Genomic DNA, 6,000 nt, shown 5'->3' on the forward strand with positions numbered 1-6,000 from the left:
ACTACAAAATGGTAATTATCAGAAGGAAATTGAGAGTTGACAACTGGTGGGTGTTAGATGACAAATGTTTAGGAAATCTGTTTATTGTAGATTCATAATAAAAACATTTTCACTGTTTTCAATTTCCTTCACTAAGAATTTGTGAAGGAAAAAAGGAAAAAGATGAAGATGAGAATATTATCTTCTTGGACGTTTTTGCTTGAAGTTCATTAGTTTTTCTGAACTGCTTAAGAGGCCTTTTCTCCTGCTGGAGTTCTTAATTAGTAATATGGCTGTCACTTGGAGTATCACTTCTTCATAACCATCATACATGAGTGCTTAATCAGGATTCAGCTTTCAAATCTGAAGTTTTTGGTGGTAGGGAATTTGATACAGTCATATTGAATTAATTATCATGAAATACTACTAGATTCTATTTCAGTATTACCTCCAACTTTTAGACATGAACTATGTCATTCTGTAACCCACTGAATATGAGGCACCATGTCAAAATTCTTTATCACTCCCAAGAGCTGCTGTTTATTTCAAAAAATTACTTCTTTGGGTATCATTCTGCTCTCTTAAAACCAGCAGGCATGCAACCAAAATGCTGTTAAGTTCTTCTGATACATGTCTTTTGCTTTTAGCTGATAACTATGCTTGTTGCATAGGATAGCATCAATGGGTCTTCATGATGTAACTTGACAGAGATGTTTGGTAGTCCTGGGCAATATTTTACAAATAATTCCAGTTGGTGTGTTAAATTTATACCAATAATTCCTGTTGCATATTATACCTTTGTGGCTGCTTCAGTTTGTGTCAATGTGAGGATTATGTTTTGCTACCCTTTTCAGAGTGCCTTTTAGTTTAGGAGCTCTAGAAACAGCTCACTGAAATCCTCTGTTGAATTTACCATAGTAATGTATGATTTTAAACTTGTCCTGATGAATGTATAACTGAAATCCTGTTCTTTAAAAAGCTATAGATGACACAGGCTGTATATGCACATGTACGTGCATGGATACAAGGGAAGTTGTTCTGCCAATGTTTGTCCTGCTGGACAGGACCTTTTGAAAGTAAGTGAATTTTTTAACAGTTTGTTTTCAATATGTTACCTCACTAGTATTCAGTAGTGGGTATGTCTCTGTACTGCTTCACTTTGCTAAATACAATCACACTTGTGGTAGGCAGTTCAATTTAAAAAGCTATGCGTCGATTCTGGTGTCCGTATTGAGTGAAGTTCCTAAGTCTGGACTTACGGTTCTTCATTTCCTTTCAAAGCATTCCTTTCACTTACACTGATATCCCAATCCCTTGTTATTAACAAACTGAAGAAGTGCTCCCCCATGGTGAAACAGAAGAATGTAAAGTAGCATTTGAATGCACTCCAACCTAAAACTTTGGAAGCCGTGGGGGGATTGTGCATTTAATGAATTGTGAGAAGATGTATTGTAGAGTTCATTCACTTGCACACAAGGGGTTTTACAATGTCATCTAGTAATGTCTACCTAATAAAGTTTTGAAAAAGAGAAAAGCTGTCTGTTTCACTTTTTTTTTTCTTCAAACATTTCTTTTCATAAATGTTAGTCGGTCAGCTGACAAATAAATGTGTAAACTTATAATTGTTAGTAATAGCTTCTTAAAAATCACTTAGAATTACAAACTTCAGAGTATTTGTGTTCATAAACACAAAGATTAATGTGATTCTAATACAGTGTTTTAAAACTTAGTAAGAATTACTTCTTGGATATTTTTAAATGCAAAATATGGCCAGCCATGTGGTTCTATCTCTGAGCTACTGTTTCCATTTTTTAAAGTATCTTAATATGCAACACAATTTTACTTTATTAATAAAGATGCTGAAATGCTAGGAGGAAAAGAAGAAAAAGAAATACTGTGTGCCAATTATCCCATTCCCCTGTAGAATGCTAAAGCTCCATATTCCTGTGAGGTTTTTAGAGAAGGCAGACTTTATTGTAGCTGGCTGTAAACTTGAAACTTGTGAGCTGCTAATTGAGCCAGGTGCCTTTCTCAGAAAAAGGAACTGATTTTAGTTTCCATGCTAATTAACTGACTATGTGGATGTGAAGTTTTGTCTGACTTGCTGGGGATTTTGTAATGCTGAGTTTAAAATAGGTTTGGTGTGTTTATGTACAAGCAGCCAAGACAGAAGACAAGGTGGTGCAATCATCTACGTTTCATTTTTGTAGAAAATAAAGCAGGAAAAGAAAGTTCACTGCCATGAAATAGGCAGATGGAACTCCATGCTAGATGTCTCTGGCCAATGGCGAGTCTTTTTGCCTTCTCTCCATTTCCACCACCCCACCACCCCCCCCCCCCCCCTCCAAAAAAGTCAAGACTTGCAACCAAATATCAAGGCCATCATACCAGGGTTTCCTTATCTGTAGAAACTTTAGCATGCAATCTGCAGCAATTAAAGGATGCTCAGGAGTCCAAAGAAATATACTTTCAGCTGAAACTGCAGTTAAAGGCTAGTTTCTCCTTTGCAGAAATAGATGCATTTTCCTTAGATAATGGATGGATTTATGTCAGCTTGCAAGAAATGAAATTTGAATTTTAATTATTAAATTAACATTTCAAAAACTTTGAATCAATCTATTTTAATTTGTTGTGTGTTTGCTTAGGAGTTTGGCTCAGCGGCACTGCCAAGCACTGGTGTAGTGAAATGTGGGATACATGAAATACTGTTTAGTGAGAATAGAACTATAAACAAAAATGAGCAGTTCTGTGGGTAATGTTGTCATACTTCGGAAAAGCGAGCGCCTTCTCCAGCCTATCAAGTTTACTTGTCAGGAGCAGTAAGCATGCATGTAAATAATCATTTTTACGTAGCCTGTTTGGATTTGCAGAACTACTTGTTGGAGTTCTTTAGGTGAAATGGAGTAGATGTAGGCTAATGAAGAGAATCTGACATGGAGAATGTAGCTGTTGTGGTCAGAAGATGAGCAGAGTAGGTGTAAGTAGCTCTTGCAGTGAAGGGAGCGTGCCAGTTAAATCTTGTACAGACAGTTTGGAGAGCTTTGCACTTGAGCTTATTTCTAAGCAATCTGGAGAAAGAGGTAAATAAAATGCTGATGGCTGAGAGAGTAAACATGAAAGCAACAATGATCAAATGAATGCTTTTTGATGATTAACAGCAAAGTAGAAGGCGGCTCTTCACCAATGAAATGATACAGCTGGCACAGTTGGGTTTGGTTCTAATAGGTCTCTATTTGAGTACAGCAAAAATGACAGTATTTCTTTATCAGATGAACTAAGGAGCATCAAATGAGGCTAACAGGAGCTGTAAGTTCCTACTGCACATTTATGTCTGTCTTCTGTCTCTTCTGTGTTTGGCTCAGTAGATTTGAGCACAGTGAGAACAGCAAGATCCTGGCCCTGGGTTTTACCTACACCTGCAGCTCAGCTGGCATACTGAGAAACTGTCTTGAAGGCTCTTCTCCTGAGTTTCTGTATAACCAAGGTCATCACTCATTCACCCTTTCCCTGCCACCCCTGGCTTGGAAGCCTGGATACAGATTTTCATTTTGCTCGTATCTTGTCAAACAGCAGTAACAGAAGCCCCAGTGCCTAGCACCAAAATAACCTCACAGAGCAGAAAATACTTCAGGCTGTGACCTGCAGGAAAACCAGTGCACGTGTAGCAATAGCACACTGTGAGGTGGCTGCCATGCCACAGCGAGAAGCCTCTCATTGCTCAGAGCTTCCCTCAAGGCTTCTGGGTTTTAACATTTTATGTTGTCAAACAACATATTCTATAATTTTCAGTTTTGCCACATGCTTATTATTTACTAAAATATGTTTAAAATCATATTTCATTGTAACTTCATCTGGCTTTTATGAAGTGACAGACAAGTCAAAGCTCATAATAAACTGGCTATTGGCAAACCTCTGCCAAATCAAACATTAATTGTGCGGTACAGCTTTCTAACAAAGCCTTCAATGTTTTGGACCTTCAATGAGTGCCGTTGCCTTCTCCTCAGACTCCTTTACAACAAGAACTTTATGTCACCACTCAAATTACTGTGCTATTTAAAAAAAAAAAAAACAGATTACTTAGATGACAGACAACACATGGCCTCCATTTAACTATCGTTTATTAAACTGTCCTTGTTTTATGTTTTCTTTGTATTATCTTTCTTATAGCAGTAAGAGGAGATGAGACAGAGAAGACTGGCTTTCCTTCATCCGTAAGTAAGCATTCAGGCATGAAACATGATGGTCATAAGATCACATCTTCCACAGGGGCCCCTCGTCAGCCCATGGCATGGCTTTGCCTGAGCAGAGGATAAGAGAGGAGCAGCTGCCTCTGCCAAGTCTGTTAATCCAGCTGACAGCCTGACAGATGAGAAATGCCCCAAAAAGGCAGCTTGAATGCGAGCTTAAATGTGAGCAGGAACTGCTGTGGTGGTGCCTGTCCTTAGCTGCCATACATCCTATCTACCTGAGGAGTTAGTCTGGCACATCCCAGAACACTGCCTGCATGGGCTGGCTGCTACCCATTGTAGATCTGGCCAGGTAGCCAGGAACACCACACCTTCTTTCACATTCGTATTTCCTCAGCACATGGATTTTGTAAGAGTATATTTACGTTATACGGTTGGTGGCTCGTATGCATAATCAAGGTAGTAAAAGATTGTGAAATCCATGTAGCAAATTAGAAGTTACTTAACAAACTTTAATCATCACCGTGCATACTATAATAGCCACAGATCTTCACCCATGGATCATTTCTGAAACTGAACAAGTGATAAAAGACTGAAGACTTTGTCTGGATTGTATCTGTTGTCATAAACTTACACAGTAGAAGTAATATTACCAATATGTGTTTTTTCAACTTTCTGAAACTACCATTGAAACAGCTTCCTCTATGAAATTTTCTGATGTGGGAAAAGAGACCTCAAGATGTTCAGTTAAGGCATTGCTCTAATCAATAGAATCAGCCATGGTGAATTGCTGGGATGTAAGAAACAGGGCGCAAAGCCATCAACCAACATAGCTAATGCAAAGCAGTTGTGCTGTGGTAGCTATGCCAGTTAAGTACTCCTTGTGGGCATTCTTTTCTGGAGTAAAGTTACTTTATTTTGGAAAAATTTGCTGATTTCTGAATGCTGATACAGAAGTAAATGCTTTCCCACATATTCCATTCCAGCCAATAAAATTACTGGGTGAAGGCAGCCTTGCCTCGTTTCCCCCTAGGAGACAAATATCCTCAAAATGTTGGTTCATCAGGAGCCACGCTGTCCATCTAAGCCTGTCTCCTTACTTAAATAGGGGTAAGCATCAGAAACAGATCACTTTCCAAAGGCCCAATATAGTTAAATATAACTATACATGGAAAAAACTTTCTTATTCAGTTTGGTTATACTGGCAAAAACGTGAAGCCGTAGGAGACAAAGCACTTCATTTTGCTGAACTTGTCACGTTCATGCCTGCTTATTTTATCAACAGCCCACCTTGCCAGAAAAGGGAAAGGATCAAGTGGGTTAAGAGATGTGACATTAGATTTATTGTGTGTTACTGGTTTACATCATGTTTAAGTAATATTGTGTGACATGCTCTTCTGTTACCAGGCACTTAATGAATTTGTGCAGGAGTTAACGAAAGTTAAAAATGAACTAGTAGAAGAACAGCACATCAAACATATTTGCTATTATAAATCATATTAAGGAATTTTTATGAGACATTTTGTATGTAATAAAAAGAAAGAAATGCAGCCATTTCACTGAATGAGGATATTATACTTCTTGCCCAAGAACAGAATACTAAATTGAAGTAGACATAATCACCGGAGTACTGCTCATAAATGCATTGAAATTGGATGATGTCACTGTGTGACCTCGGTGGGTCTGATGGATGTGTGGTATCTTTGAAAAGATGCCATGTACTTGGAAGTACATTGGTTTACCTTTTTCAAGAATGCAGCCCAGACTCATATTTTAAAGGGGCAGGAATTGTTTGAAAAATGTTGCATAAAGGCATATATCTTTACAATGTTTT

Source organism: Tympanuchus pallidicinctus, unplaced genomic scaffold (assembly GCF_026119805.1).
Source record: "Tympanuchus pallidicinctus isolate F22 unplaced genomic scaffold, pur_lepc_1.0 scaffold1, whole genome shotgun sequence".
NCBI classification, from domain to species: domain Eukaryota; kingdom Metazoa; phylum Chordata; class Aves; order Galliformes; family Phasianidae; genus Tympanuchus; species Tympanuchus pallidicinctus.